Here is a 16,571-nt window from a genome sequence, read left to right as displayed (position 1 = left end):
GACACGTATGCAAAGTAATATCTCAAAAATTGGCCGAGTATATGCTCCCTTACCTCCTCCTTTATCTGCAAATGCCGTCGAAAGACGATCGTCTTCTGCGGCCGTGCCACGTAAACGACTCTCTTCTCAAGAGGACTGTGATTTGGGCGAGTTGGTGAATGTTCATGATTGACAATCCAGCGCGCAAAAACACGGCACAAAAAAGAACGAGAGTTAGACAGGACAGCGCTGCACTGAGCACTGAGCACTGAGCACTGAACAGCACTGAGTTAGACAGGCAGCGCTGTCCTGTCTAACTCTCGTTCTTTTTTGTGCCGTGTTTTTGCGCGCTGAATTGTCAATCATGGACTCTCTTCTCCTTCCCACCCACCTCTCATGCTCTTCCACGCCATCTCGCTCCTCCCACGACAAATAGGGTGGAAGTTTCCTCAATTCATTTCAATTTTACGGCGTTACACTGCTCTCTCTCCATCTACTCGAACCCTTCGTTACTGCTGGACTTCATGGAAGGCCGCCCCGCGACTAGGATCGGCGCTATCGATGTTTGTATTTGTTGGTCGAAATATTGTTTTCGAAGCGCATTTTTCCATTGCTATCGCAGAAATCAAGCAGTCATGTATTTTTAATTAAAAGAACACGGCCAATACCACTTATGTATTGATGTTTTGCCTCAAATGTGCCCAGTGTTTTCTTTTTTTTTTTTTTTGCTGAACAATGTTTACAACCAGTAAGTGTGTTTTTTTAGAATTAGCGGTTTAAAAAGTTTTGCCCATATGAACCCCTCGTTCCAGAATTCATTTCAATTTTTTGCAGACGGAGAAACGAGGGACAGACGGACGGATGGAAGGGCGGACGGACGGACGGACGGACGGAAGGACGGACCAACAGACAGACAGACAGACAGACAGACAGACAGACAGACAGACAGACAGACAGACAGACAGACAGACTGAACAAAATGTTCTTGTTTATGTTGCCCAAAAAAGGCTATCGTCTTTATAACAACTATTTAATGCGCGCCGCTCGGGAGCGAACCCGCTGACGTTTTCGTCATTCTTCAGGAAACAGTAGTTGCTGGACAAACAGGACACGCGGTCACACAAAAGATAAACAACAACTAAGACTGGGAAGATGTTTGGGGCGTTTTAGGTGCCGAAGCTGCGCTTGGGTTCTGAGCGGCGCTGTTGTTGAGCTCTAGGGAATAATATGAACCACCTAAGGATTTTTACCATATGCAGAAATTATTTTTCGGCGCCACCAAAAATACGGGGGCCGCGGCCGGGATAGAATCCCCGTACTCATGCTTAGCAACACAGCGCCTAAGTGACTCAGCGACCAGTTACGTTAAAAATAGCGGTGAACATCAGATGTAAGCTATAGACGAGACACATACAACAAGCAGGATAACTGGCTCTTCGATTGATGTGCATAGTTGATAAAAATGAGACAGCGCGAACCGTACGGGGCGGAAGAGAAGTCATAGCGAAGAGCTGCGAAGCGCGTGATCGCCGCAGTTTTATCGGGAAGGCAGGGCGTATATCTCTGGACGAACTCTTCGCAGTTACCCGCCGCGGTGGCTAAGTGGCTATGGCGCTGTGCTGCTGAGCCCAAGGTCGCGGGTTCAATTCCCGGCCGCGCCGGCCGCTTTTCTGATGGAGGCGAAAAGCGAAAACACCCGTGTGTTCGAGTTTTCGGCGCACGTTAAAGATGCCCAGCTGGTCAAAATCAATTTGGCGCCCTCTAGTACGGCGCGCCTCGTCGCCTGCGTAGCAGTCGCCGCGTTAAACCTCACAATCAATCAATGAATCAATCAATCAATCAATGAATCAATCAATCAATCAATCAATCAATCAATCAATCAATCAATCAATGAATCAATCAATCAATGAATCAATAAATCAATCAATCAACCAATCAATCAACTCCCCGCAGTGGCACAGTGGCATATTTGGCAATGTCACAAGTCATGGCTAGCAGAAATAGACATTTATGAAATAGAAAAGTACACAAAATATTTGCGAAGAGTGCAAATTATGACTCTTTGCAGATGAACCTAAGTCATGTGCACATGAGGCTTAATCCTCTTCAGCAGAATGTGGGTTAACATTACCCAAAACTACCACTTAGGTAACGTTCCAATTGAAATGTAGATCATGCAAAATATCTGCGTTTTCTTTTCATAACAACTTTAATGGAATATACATGTTGAGTGAATCACCCGAAAAGCTTGAAGTGTTCTTAACCTCACTAAAAGAAATTTTAATCAAGCTGAAGACGTCAAATAAATATTGTACTTTTCTAATGTACTTTCGATTTTAGAGTATGCTGTTGTGGTACGGGACGAAAACACTGAGATTCTCATAAATAAACTCGAAGCAATTCAATGTCGTGCTGTACGATATGTTGCCAGCTCGTACCGTTATGACATTAACGTTACAGACCTAAAACGCTCTCTCTCAAGCTGCTCTTGAGAGGCTAAATGATAATATACGTGGTGTCAAGCTGCTTGCCTGTTCAAGCTACTCTTGCCTGTTCCGCCATGTCGCACTTTCTTGGCCTTCCACGCGGCGAATGAGGCCTAGTGCGTCCTAACCCGTAGCGACGTATACGAGGCGTGTCTAGAACGTTGTATACGGTCCGTCGCTCTTTTCCGAATCCTCCTCCGGCGCTACTGCTTCCCTCTCCATACTTGCGCTCCACGCGGCTCACGCTCCGATTTCCTGTGCCGCTGATTTCTTGTCCGCTTTTCTGTACCTCACGCGTTCCACGAAACATATGGCGTATTCCATTGAGAGAACAGGAGCAGTGGCGTCGTGCAGTGAGGAGAAGGGGCCAGAGCACTTGGGAGCAAGCGGGAGCAGGGACACTACACCTGCCATTGGAATACGGCACGCACCCGGAGAGCAGGTGAGAGAGGGGAAAACACGTCCCGACCCGACTGGCATGGCTTGTGTCGCCGAGATGGGCATGCACGATAGCATTTATCAGGGTAAATAAAGGCGATCTGGCTACATTACTTGTAGTAATAGCAATATGGCGCCCGTCTGCCAGTTCGGCAATTGAGGAACAGGCGGTATCACTACGACGGCCTCTCAAATACAAAAAGCAGCAGCCAGCCCAATGTATTGAGATCCTCGTTCAAGAGGCTGTATTTTGCACGTATGCGCCTACTGTTGGATGCTTTTAAAACCGAGTTCCTTGGCGCTATGCCGAGGATCGATGAAGGCAGCAAAAAAAGGTTAGGGCAGCCAATAACACCCGCAGAAGTTGAAAGTGACATCGACAATCTAAACCCGGCAAAGTCGCCAGGGCCTGACGGGTTAAGCGCGGCTTTTAAAGCAAAGCTTTTTAAAGCAAAGCTTTTTACCTCTACCCCCCAATGGTTCTTTCACGACCGCTGGTGTCAACAGAAAACTCCCGCGAACAAATAAAAAAATTCACCGGCACCGCCAGGAATCGAACAGGGAACTAATAGAGCAACAAAGCCAGAGTCCATTGTCTTACCGATTTAGCTACAAGCCCACGCGGAGACGGGGACGACAAGTGGTCTATGGGCTTAACTCCTGCATTCTCGCTGAATGCCGCGCGATTGAGTCACGGGACCTCTCGCCCACGGACCGTCTAGCGCGCCTTGCGCGTGTGCTTAGAGTTACAAAAATAAAAGGAAGCTCACACCAACCCATGGTATCTCACTTCTAGTACACCAATGTGCTAAAGCCTGTGGCTTCCAGTACTCACGTAAACAAATTACACCATCTTCCCTTAGGGGAACAGTTATCTTCCTGATGTTCTTTTCCCCGGGGCTTCTCCTCCGAACCGCAGTAGCGCTCAGGATCTGATCCCGGGTATCCTCAACCGACAAACTCAGCCTCCGATACAAAATGTGTACATTTATTTACAGCCCAGCGGGCGACTAAGACACAATACTCGCGCGGAGCCAGAAGACGACGGGCCGAGCTCTCCTGCCCCCGGACCGCGTTTCTCTGTCTTCATCTTCCTTTCCTCCTCCCGCTGAGGGCGGGGGAGAAGGAAAAGCCAGTCGTCTTCGTCGGGGTCCATGCCCATCTGGTGGCGGTTAAGACCTCCGCTGCAAGCAGGCGCGGCCTTTGTCGGAATGCGCGGCGTTCGAAAGTGCCGCGCAACACGTGCTTTCCATTTCCGCGCTGCTCGCCCCAGGGCCCGCGCCAGTTCGTGCGTCGAAGCGCCCGACACCTTCACCACCACTGTGAAACATAACTTCAGGAATGTTTCACACACAAAACACACACCACACACACTTTTGGCACGTGCACCATCGTTCCTTCAGTTGACGACACAACAATAGCACGGCCAGTGCCCCTTGACCCTGGCTGCAGATCCCCATGACAAAGAAGCCACAATCCTCACACAGCTCATTCAGAGCGAGTGGCCTTTAAAATGCGGTACGCACCGCCCGTCGTCGTTCGAAAACGCCCTTGCCATGCGCCGCACACCCTCACACAACAGTATCAGGGGCCCCTCTCCTCCTCGCTTCCTCGCTCGGGAAGGGACCACTGGGGTCTCGTCACAATGCGTTGAAGTCACTGTGCACTGAGGTGAAGCTGACTGACGGTTTCGCCTCTTTCTAGGCGAACCCTCGGGTTCGGCTGCTTCTGCGCTCGGAGCGCCGTGCTCCACTACGCACCGCTGGTCAGCGTAAGCAGGAGAGGGCTGCTTAGCGGCTACGTCAACGCTGACATGAAATGCTGGAGAGGCTATCTCTTCAGCGACTCCTACAGACCTACCAGCAACTGCCTTGGGCTGCATTACATGAGCGGCCGTACCCTGATTTACACTTTCCTCACTCAAGTCGCTGGAGCTCCCCATGGCAATCACATTTTCGGTACTCGACATTTGGGGACCTCCAGAAACACAAGATGCAGTGTGCGCGACACTAACTGCATCCGATTCCTCGCGCGATCCCCGGGTTGCTGCATCCTGCAAAGCTCTTGGCCGCTCGGCCATGCTCCCGGAATGTTCTGCGTCTCCTCACGCTGCGACGACGGGCTCACGCTCACCTGAAGCCAGCCACAGCCCCATCAGAGCGGCCGATCTGAGAACTGCACAGTTCTTCCGCTCCTTTCTGTGCAAACCCTCGCGTTCGGCCGCCACTGAATCACCGCGTGCGCGCGAAGCGCCGTTCTCTACCACACACCGTTGTGTGGCGCAATGATTAGAGATAGGCTCATCGGTCACATGAATGCGAACATGCCACAAAGCTGAGGCTGTTTCTTTTGCTATAAGCTTTTTCTCGGGCATGCGCACACTCTCATTTAACCTTAACTGCCTGTCATTTCCCAATGGAACCTCGCGCGTAACAGCCTCATTCGCCTCCATCTTCATTTCGGTGAAGTTTTCTACACGGGATGCTTCACTATCCTGCTCCCCAGTTGCAGGAAATCTGAACGCCCACGAAGGAACGTGCGCCACTATCCTCTCTTCTCATTTCCCCCGAGATTCTGATCGTGCCGAATCCCGCGACACAGGAGGCTTACGCACGCCCAGTGAATGGGTTCCACCCAGCACATGTTTCGGCGTACTGGCGCACCCCAGTCCACTTTCTCCCTCAGTGCCGAACATTACTCGTTGAGCAATCGGTAAGGCAGAAACGTTGTTAGCTCTCTTAAAACGTTCACTCTTAGAACGTTCCGCCGCTAACTCTGCCTCAGCGATTCTCAATTTCGCGAGCAATAGCGCCTTCTGCTCAGCGAACGACATGGCTGTCCTAATCCTGACGCACGCTGTCTCGTCAGCCCTCACACTCAGCTCCATCTCATCATACCTAGCTAACCGCCTCTAATTACCTCAGGGCTGCTCATTAAGTACCCCCACATGTCATGGCGAGCCACACACCCAGGATCAAGTGAGGCAGTGACCTGCACAGTTTGGTGCTTGTTATGGCCTGGATCTGTCGAGGGGGTGATCCATATCCACGCGGCGCCGGCCGCGTTCCCATTATCGGGGCTGCAGGGATGATCCGGATCCTTCCGCTGAGGCGCCTGCGTGGCCAGCTCGCTCACTGGTCCACCCATTCCCGTTCAGCAGGCTGCTGCTGCATCCGCTGACCGCTGGTCAATCTCCGTTTCTCTGCCACTCAGCAGCCCGCAGAGATTGCCTCGGTATCCGTTGAGAAATCCGTTGAGCGCAGGTCAAGCCGCTTCTCCACCTGGCTGGCGAGCTCGCTGCTCCCGCGGATCTCGGTCAGCAGGCCGCGATTTCTCCGCGAACTCCACCCGTCGAGGGGCCTGTCTCGCCCGCCGTCTGGCTGAGTCGTCGCTGTTGAAGATCCTGTCGACTGCGCCAGTTATCTTCGGGATGTTCTTTTCCCCGGGGCTTCTCCTCCAAGCCACAGTAGCGCTGAGGATCTGACCCCGGGTATCAACAAACCAACAAACCGGGTATCAACCAACCGGGTATCAACCAACAAACTCAGCCTTCGACACAAAACTGTACATTTATTTACAGCCCAGCGGGCGGCTAAGACACAATGCTCGGGCGGAGCCCGAAGACAACGGGCAGAGCTCTCCTGCGCCCGGACCGCGTCTCTCCTTGTCTTCATCTTCCTTTCCTCCTGCCGCTGAGGGCGGGGGAGAAGGAAAAGCCAGTCGTCTTCGTCGGGGTTCATGCCCATGTGGTGGCGGTTAAGACCTCCGGTGCGAGCAGGCGCGGTCTTTGTCAGAATGCGCGGCGTTTGAAAGCGCCGCGCAACACGTGCTTTCCATTTTCGCGCTGCTCGCCCCAGGGCCCGCGCCAGTTCGTGCGTCGAAGCGTCCGACACGAACCCTGAGTAGTATGCGAAGTAGGCATGGGGTCGATTCAAGTGCCCATTGGTTTTCAGTTCGTCGTTTCCGTGAGGTTGATGTACGTAGCTACCGTTACATTTACCGTTTGTTTTTCATGGTAACTACCACATTTTTCATTTATCGGAACCACGAAATGGGAAATTGCGTTGACCACATGGCTATTTCGCATACTACTCAGGGGTCCCCTACGGGAAGATGGTGTAATTTTATTGGAGGGCGGAGGGGGATGTTAGAGTGAAGAGGCATTAAAGAGAGACAGAGAGAGAGACGTTGTACGTGGTATGAGTTTATCTTTATTTAGGCATTATCATCATGCTCAACGTAGGTGACGTCTAGCTGTGGTTGGCGTTCCGCTTTGATTATGACCGTCTCATGGTCTGTGAAATGTAAAGTCAAGGGCTGTTGTAGTGGATGAAGCCTAAAGTTGCTGAACATGAGGTCGATGCACGTTCCCCAGATGGTTGTGGGCTGCTTGTAATCACGGCCTGCCAAGACTCGCCGACGCACGCCGCTGCCGACGACGATGAAACATCGAAGGCGGGTGACGCGTGCTCGTCTCGCGCCGGCCCAGGAAGACACCAGCAACACTGTCGCTCCAGGAGCAATAGAAGGGGAAGACACCACCGGGAGTTCAGCAAGCCGAGAATGCGCAGTGCGGGTGTGGACGGCACAACAACGACAACGATAAGGGAGGGACATAGTCCTGACCGTGAGATGCTTCGCATCAATATCTGCGCTCCTGGTCGCTCGCCCTCACGAGAAACGACACCTTAAGGGACACATTGAAATACTCCTTGATGGCCAGGCCATCCCTCTAATCCCCAGAATCAAGATCCTGGGCTTACATCTTCAGGCCCACACCAAGAGCTACGTATCCTTGCAGCGCCTTAAACACAGCACCAATACAATCATACACATCGTCAGACGAGTTGCCACCAAGAAGCGAGGCCTCAAGGAATCCGATACCTTTCGATTAGTTGAAGCTTTTGTCCTCTCGAGAATCACTTACGTCCACCCCTGTCTTCTTCTCGGCAAGCAGGACATAAACATGCTTTATATAATGATTAGAAAGGCGGTTGAGCAAGCCATTGGTCATCCCATGAGTGCGTCCACAGAGATGCTGCTTAGCACGGGGCTTTACAACACGTTGGAAGAGCTGATAGAGGGCCATCTTTCTATCCAGGAGCTCCGAATGAGCAGAACTGCGGCGTGTCACCGCATTTTTCACCAGATTGGTTGGGCAGCACAGAATGTCACTCCGCTTTACGTACACCTGGACTTTTGGCGACAAAAACTAAATACGCTCCCTTTGCTGACAAGCACGGGCTCAAGCGCTCAACACCACCCTCAGTGGGGATTATGCAGTTATCTACACAGACGCCTCCCCACATCGAGGGCAGCAGTACGCCATCATCGTGGCTTCCTCCAAAAGCAACCTCCTTGCTTGGACCTCACTGAAGACCGAAGACATAACGGCAGCAGAAGATGCAGCCATCGCCTTGCGTCTAACTCAATCAGGGCTTCGGAAGATAGTCACCGATTCCCAACAAGCCTACCAGAATTACCAGTCGGGTTTGGTGTCCCAAACTGCACTGCGTGTGCTAAAAAACCACTCCCCAAATGGTTTCATTCAGCTCATCTGGACACCCGCTCATGCTTTCATGGAGGGCAACGAATACGCCCACCAAGCCTGCACTTTTACTTCCCCCCCCTCCCCCCGTGCTATGGAGCTGCACGAGGACAACCACTTGTCTCGTTCAGGGACATAACAGGGACATATCGCCTTCTGAGACAGACCCTACCTTCGCCTTACCCTGACCTTTCCATTGAACAACAAAATACCCTACGGCTCATACAATCAGGCTCCTTCCCACACCCGGCGCGTCTTCACTTAATGCACCCGAATCGCCACGACGGTGAATGTAAATTTTGCTCCGAAGTAGGAACACTCCGCCACATAATCGGGGTGTGCGACTTTAGCCCTGAGCACCCTCCTCTCTTTCCGTCAAATACCGGACAATTAAGAGCAATGGGAGATGCTGCTGTCCAGCCCCTCTTTGCCTACCCAGCTTCAGCTGGTGCACACAGCAAAGGCAGCGCGGACTGAATATGGGCTACAGTGAAGAAGGAACCAATCCCCTGGTTCATGACTGGAACTGCGCACAAAAAACTGAACAAAGGGAAGAGAACACAGTACGCCAGTTTTTTGTGCGCAGTTCCAGCCATGAACCATTTTAAACTAGGCCGGCTTTGCACTTTGCTTCAATCCCCTGGGCCGCACTCAGGGCCGTTGGTAAATCGAAATAGAAGTTTTAAAGACGATAGTCTTACTTGGGCTACTTAAACCCAGAAATTTTGGTCTGTCTGTATGTTTGTATGTCTGTCTGTCCGTCTGTCTGTCTGTGACTCGATTCAGCCACCCGGCCGAAGTAAAACAATGCCTGCGCAATCGTCTTATATAGTCACAGCTAAATCTACCCATATAAGCCCGGTGTAATGTTCATACTTGTGAACATTCTTGAAGATGAACAAGATATTACGCAAATATAAGACAACAGATTGATACAGAAGTGATATTTGCAGTGTTCCTTTATAAAAAAATCATACATGCTTGATTTTTGCGATATTAAATACTTCATCAACTGCAAAAAAAGCATTCACTCCGCCGTCTCCTGCTGTCGCCCGCGCCACTATTCGCCGCGAGCTCGACATGTAGGTGGCGACAGCGCCGCGCTGCTAGTGTGGATGCTCCGCTGAGCGGCCCATAAGAATGCACACTGTGGGCGCGCTTCGTGCCTTTTTCCCGCCGTATGTGCGCACGAAAGGTGCAAACAAGAGTGGTATGCTGTAGTGCGGTTCCTCAACGTTTAATGTATAGCATGGAAGTGGAAGTCAGTTTTCATTACTACGCCAAAAAAATCGGCGACTCATCGGGAATCTCAGAATGGCCGTAATAGTGACAATGAACTTGTACGCTGTGGCTCGTAGCAAGCTCGATCTTTCCAGACTATGGCTTTGAGCCTTCAATAAAAGCATAAATAGAAACAAATCAGGAAGCCTCGATCTCTGAAATTCAGTTTACAACGGCAATCTCAATCGCTTTCACTGGTAGCATGACGCATTCTTGCATTTGTGGGATGCCCTGAGATGGTAACACTACTTAACTGCTCCGAAATTCTTTCTAAGAGCTTACGATATTTTTTGTGTGTTCAAAAGGCAACATAAAATTACTGAATTTTGATCAGTGCAGAGATATAAATGTAACCGCTCAACGGGTCTTTTAAATGAAATTTTAACGACTCTGAAGGAAGGTTTGATGAATAATGGTTTCGGATCACTTATTTACGGCTTTCGTCGCAAGTGAACTTGCGAATTGAATTGTCAACGCACGCAGTACAATCAACATCTCATGTTTAGCTAGGTTTTCGCAAAGTGACAAGCAGGTTTACAGTGTGCAAACCAAGCTTCTGGGACCTCACAGTGAGCACAAATTTTCTGTTACGGCTGCTATGTTGACCATTTGCGTTCCTTTTAAAATCTCAGAGGTCCCTGCAACAGCGAGATGTGTTTGCATTCTTGCGTATAAGGCCGCTTGTATACGAACCCTAAAGATGAATGAAGTTGCGCTGTTGCAGATGTAGTAAAACATTTCCTTTTTATTTCTCGTTGCGAATCAGCGCAACGGGTTCCCGGTAACTACGTTGTTTTGTAAACAGAATATCGCTTTTGTCTTGGCATTTAATTCTTGAGGATTGGTTAAAAAATAAAATTCTGTGCATTTAGTTTTTTTTTCGGGACGGGGGGGGTCCTGCCAACGTTGCAAGAGCAGCGAGAAGAGAACGCATGTAACACGAAAAGCCAAACTATAGTTATCAGTAATACTTACAATCGAAACTACACTAGGCGTCGTGTTCTGTAGCGATGAAAAAGCAGTACGCATTTTCAAAACTGATTAACCCCCTTTTGGTCCGGGATTGCCCAGGAATTGTGGCTCGCCTTTTTCAAAATTGTATTGAAAGCAAGCGTTGTGGGAAAAAAATTTAGAAAAAATACAGCGAGTCATGGCACACACCCCTCACATATGTGGGCAACAACGCGCATTATATTATGCGTTTTCCCCTCTTTCTTTAAACTTACGTCCACCTTAAGAGGTTAAGACGTGACCATATTAGGCATTTGGTTATGCTGAGTGAGACACGTTTCTGGACAAGGTGATTCATGTCGGATTTAAAAGTGATATATATGAAAATTACACACGAAATGCCACATGACAGACGCAAACTCACAACTGCTTAATTTTATCTAAAAATCCCCCCTAAATACTCTTGCGCATCCATAGAAACGTATTTTAAATAATACGTAAAATTAGCAACTCGATACAGTTGGATAACTGTTTATTCCTCCTCCTCAGTATGATCAACGACTGTCGAAAAATGGTATTTATTTTAGGAATGGTACGAGAAAGACCCGATCACACAGGCGCTTGCGGGTGTAAAATACGTGTCCGGTAATGTATGGGCGATAGCGCACGGGTCGTGTGCAGTGTAAATGTTTTTGTTTGTTTCTTCTTTCTATAAGGACACAGCGCAATTTTACAAGGGTGTGGAATTTGCACCCGTATGCACAGGTCTTGTCGCTGTTTACCCGTTTTGCGTACTAAACTTGTATCCTTTTAATAATCACCACGCCACCTTCAAAAAGCACCCTTCGACGTTCCCGAAACGGCAGACGACTGCACTCAACAATAAGAAAAGTGCAATGTCTGGAAGCAGTGTTTATAACAAGTTTCACACTCAAGCGGTGACCAGGGCGAAGATGTTTCGTGGAATTAAACCAGCGCATTAACCCGCAACGGCCGCTGATTATTGCGTTTCTAGAGGAAATGCGCAAGCAGAGGTGACTATGTCATTGCTTACTGCCAAACGAGCACACATATTGGTAGTTTTGTCGTGTGCAGCACGCGTCTTGCGCTGCACGCAACGTGAAAAAGCAGACGACGCGAGAGCGCCATCCACACTAGGAGCGGTTCGTCCCGCCGCCGCCAGGGGCCGACTGTGTTCGCGCTCGGGGCGAATAGCTTCTGGCGCCATTTTAAGAAATCAACCGGCAACAGTTACGAAAGGTTCCGCTAGATAGGTTCCCCATTCTTCTTGCAACGCACGTGCAGTAGAGAAACGCGGTTCTATAAACGTTGAAGTAGGGCGCCTTGATTCACGTGCGTCTGCGCCGTACGGCAGTGTTGACATCGAGACACCCGGCCTGGAGCAGTGGAACGCGTTAAATTTAAAATGGTTTAAGCAAACCTTTGGCGTCTTTACCTTGCGAGGAGCGCGACGCAAGAGGAACATAATGAGAGGTGATCGGGAAGGCGAAAGGAGGCATTTACTTGGCAAAAGTCGATAAAGACTATCGTCTTTTGTCCACATTTGCAACGAAAGGAGCAGATACGCGGCCAATTTTTCCCTCCTTCTCCTCCTCCTTCGTGTCTGCCGTCTGCCGTGTCGCCTCCGTCCGGGACGGAAGAGACGGAGAAGTGAGATCGTCCAACACCGGTTTTGGGCTTGCTTTAATTTTATAACAAAAGAGTTTCCACTCATGTGGTACACCAATACAACTCAACCAACCACCGTTCATGCATCATGCATTAATTTAACCTTACCAAGAATATCTCTGAAGTAATAGAAGTTGTGGTTATGTGCATTTCACTTCTCTCTGTTTTCACTATTTGTAGAGCGACTTGAGTGAATTGAAGTGACGTCTCATGGGTAATTGTTGTGGGTGCCGTTTACAGCCTTGCCCTCCAACCACATTCACAGGGTAGATTGGCGCGAATTTTTTTACAAGGCGTTTAAAACCGAGCTTGGACCACTCTTGGCCGTAATTTTTAATGAGGCTCTGGAAGGTAAGGCATTGCCACTATCTTACGCACAGGCACACACGATACTAATACCTAAAACAGACAACACGGATAAGCTTACACACGTAACAGCATATCGCCCAATCTCTTTGACGAATGTATATTAAAAGATTTTTCTGAAGGTGTTAGCCCAGAGAATACAAACAGTCATCCCTCAAGTTGTAGGAACACCTTAGACGTGTGGCATAAAAGGGCGCATGATTTTTTCCAACACGCATAAGGCAAGGTGTGTTCTAGAATGCCGCGACGCTGCCGAAGCACGCGTTGCTGTTTCCCAGCTCGACCTGGAGAAAGCCTTTGACTGTGTCTCCCATGAATAGACCTTTCCGGAAAGTTGCGCGTGCCCCCAAATGGCGGTCGCAACGCAGCCTGGGAACTGTGAGCGCCGGAGCAGCCGCTGCCGCTGCCGCCCGGGCATCTCTTCACGTAGCTCTACCGTGCCAAACCGTACCGTGCGCGATAGCGCCTAAGGAGCAGCATTTGTTGCGGTGCAGCTTCGGCGTTTAACATTATGTGATGCATGTAGAACATCTGCTACCCTGGACAGCTGTTTTGATAACTGGCTTCTTATTCAGACTTCAACATTCGTACCACAGCCAGCATTTCTTCAATAAACTGCTGCATTTTGGGGAGTTGCAGTGTGTATTCCATTGATTTATGCTACACAATGGCTGTAAAAGTACTGTTGCCTAAGAGGTGGCAAGCCTTATTGTGCATTCCTGAGCTCTTTTGTTGTTTTCGGCTGTGTGTATATTTGAAAAAAAGAAATGTTTATTTCAGTCGAAAAAAAAAAGACGAGGCAGCCAGTATGGTATCATAGAAATAAAAGACACGTACACTTTTATTCCGTTAGCAACAACTAACCAATACAGACGAAAAAGTAAAATTGTTGAGAGGGCACTAATACAAAACATGCATAGCTGACACAATGATTACTTATCCGTTGACAAGTGGTTCATGTGTGAAGTTGTTCAGATAGCCACAAATTTTTTATATCTGGTTTAGCTTATCAGCCACCACATTTGGGAAAACATACCGCAGTGTTCTGAAGTTGTTCACTTCTCGAATAACTCGCTAAACGTGTATTCTGAGGTTGGCGATCTGCCGTGTGCGTGTTTCCTCCGCCTCCGCTACTGTAAGTTGTCGCCGACCATTTAACATGGGAGGTCTGTTCAATTTAACGCCAACTTCCCGGAGCTCATTTTCGATCAAGAATCCTCGGTCAGCCATGACGCTGTCTCTTTGCTCAAGAAGCTTGTACAAGCCACTGTGCTTACTAATTTCCTTGTCCGACAGCCTGTCCGGCGCCAGGCTTGACACAAATGAAACAAACCCTTTTGGCGTGATGCCCCCTTAGTGGTGTTGGGCCCTTTGTACAAGGTGGAAGTCTCGCTCTGTGTGTTGTAGTTAGATGGCAGGCATTTAATAGTGTTAAATGCGTGTACATTCATCTGAATGGGTGTGGAAACACTCAAGAGTGTATGTATATTGGTGAAATTATCTGTGTCGCATCGTGGATATTTTGTATATTTGTATATACATGTATATAGGTTGTTCTTTTTTACTATACCCCGCTGCTCTAAGGAATCGTGTGTATATATATATGTGTGTGCTTGTGTACTGTACAGAGCAAGTAGTTACTGAGTATGCATGCGATCTTTCAGCCGCTGCTGTACCAATGTACTTAATCTAACCTTGTGGTTCCTTATGGCAAGTATTGTACCTTTTGTATACTCCAGTGCCTAGACTAGCCAGCTCCTGTTTGGGTTCGAGCTAAACTCTCCAATAAATAATTATTTATCTCTCTCTAGATGGCATCTCGTGGAATATTTCTGTACAATCAAGTACCACTCGAGTAGAACTATCCCAAGTTCTGAAGCTTTCTGGCATAAACCTGTCAACAGCTCTGCCTGCCTGCAAAATGGGTATTTGGACGAGCATTCCGTGCAAAAAAGCTATCCAGAATACACAGATCGCGCTTACTGTCGAGGCGCTAACACCGAATCGATACGCAAGGTCCTGATCTAAGAGGCCCACCCTTAGCCGGCCAAGTAAGACAGTTGCTCCTGCACTGAAAGTGAAGGTGGCCTGCCTCCGCTTGATTTCACTGTTTTGTGTTTTCTTTTGCACAAACTCGACTAAGCTGACAGAGCGTTCACACGAGCAAAATCCCTTGTAGAAGAGCAACCTCTTTTCGTCTCCAGTAAGAGAATCTGCCACTGAAACTTCGTTGTCGTAGCTGGTAACTTTGTTCTTCAACATCTCAATCTTTAGCTTGCATTGTTTTGCATTGAGTGCATTGTTCTCCGCCTTCAGACTAGCATTTTATTCTTTAAGTTTGGTGCCCAGTTGAAGGAGGAGATCCACGTTTGCACGCATGGTAGCAGCTGTGCTTTCTTGTGGTCCCGCCGAGTGCATGTACTCTGCAGCTGTAAAATACCCCCAGAAACAGTGCCCGTAAGGAATATTTATATTAAAGAGTAACGAAATTTAAAAAAAATTGCATATATCTGCAGGCAAACCTGTTTTCTGAAGAACCCACTCCTGAAGATTCGAGCTACTGCAAAAGTGGGATGGCGCTACTCCTAATGTGATGCGTATAATACTTAGTTTCAGGCGCATTCAATTCAATGTACTGCAAGATCCGAGCAAATAAATATGTTGGCTACGTTAGGCAAATATTCAAAGCAACCAACTGTTGCCTTGTGTGACTCCAGTTGCATCTAAGCTACGACGATTGCCTCTTGCTCTCCGTAATCCAGTGTCCAGCGAGCTGCGACGCCTGGAGGACAATGATGTTATTGAACGTGTCGACGCCTCGGAGTGGGTTTCGCCACTCGTCGTCGTCCGGAAAACGAACGGTGACATTCGGCTGTGTGTGGACCTCCGGGAACCGAATAAGGCAATTATCATTGACGGGTATCCTTTGCCGCATGTCGAGGAGCTGTTGCAGATGTTTCATGGTGCTGTTTGTTTTTCTAAGCTCGACTTAGCGTCGGCTTATACGCCTCGAGCGCGGCCTGTAGGGGCGCCACTGAAATCCCCCTAGCGGCCCGTTTCGAAAGCAGGCGCGGGAGTCCCTGGCTCGCTCCCCCCTGTCGCTGTTGCTTTTGGGGCTCGTTCAAGACAGCGATTTACCGTTTGTCCGCGTTCAAAATACCGAATAACGTGGAGCAGGCACTCTGTTTGCAAGCGTGGTGTGTTCACGAGAGTATAAACGTTTATGACGCGATCTTAGTGAGATCTGTATGAGCGCCGGGCGTGTGTCACAGGCCGGCGTCCCGAAGCCAGCATTTGCATGCAGCTGATTGCAATTCCGCTGCCCTGAAATTTAGTGGCAGTGTCTCCGTAAGCAGTGTTTCCTCCGATGGTCATGTTGCGGCCATACACACTATGATGTAAATCGACTTTGTGCACTTACAAAATCCAGCGGAGCACTCATACCTGACAGCACGCAAGTTACGCCTGCCAATATCACAAATCAGATATTGATCAGTACCATGAACAAGCCAATGCGGCATAAATTTCACAAACATTGTACCAAAGAAGTACGATGGATAATGCAAAATTACACTCCGGAGTCAGCACACGACGACAAATTTAATGCTGTGTCGTCTTGTCCCGAGGTGAGCGCTCGCAAAGATTCATTTGTTACATTTATCCTCCACGAGAAGCGCGAAGATGGGCTTATAGAGTAATCCGCGTCCGTGACCAAACTCTTCTTCGAAACATCGTCATATGACACAGGGAGACTGCAGAATCTAGCATAAACCGAAATCAGAGACCCTTATCAGATACGAAACTCTTCCAACGAGCCCGTGTGTACGAGATTT

The sequence above is a fragment of the Haemaphysalis longicornis genome, unplaced genomic scaffold (genome assembly GCF_048455015.1).
Source record: "Haemaphysalis longicornis isolate Haplotype H1 unplaced genomic scaffold, Haemaphysalis longicornis Haplotype H1 scaffold_1, whole genome shotgun sequence".
Classification (NCBI taxonomy): Eukaryota; Metazoa; Arthropoda; class Arachnida; order Ixodida; family Ixodidae; genus Haemaphysalis; species Haemaphysalis longicornis.
Note: the sequence above shows the minus strand (reverse complement) of the source record.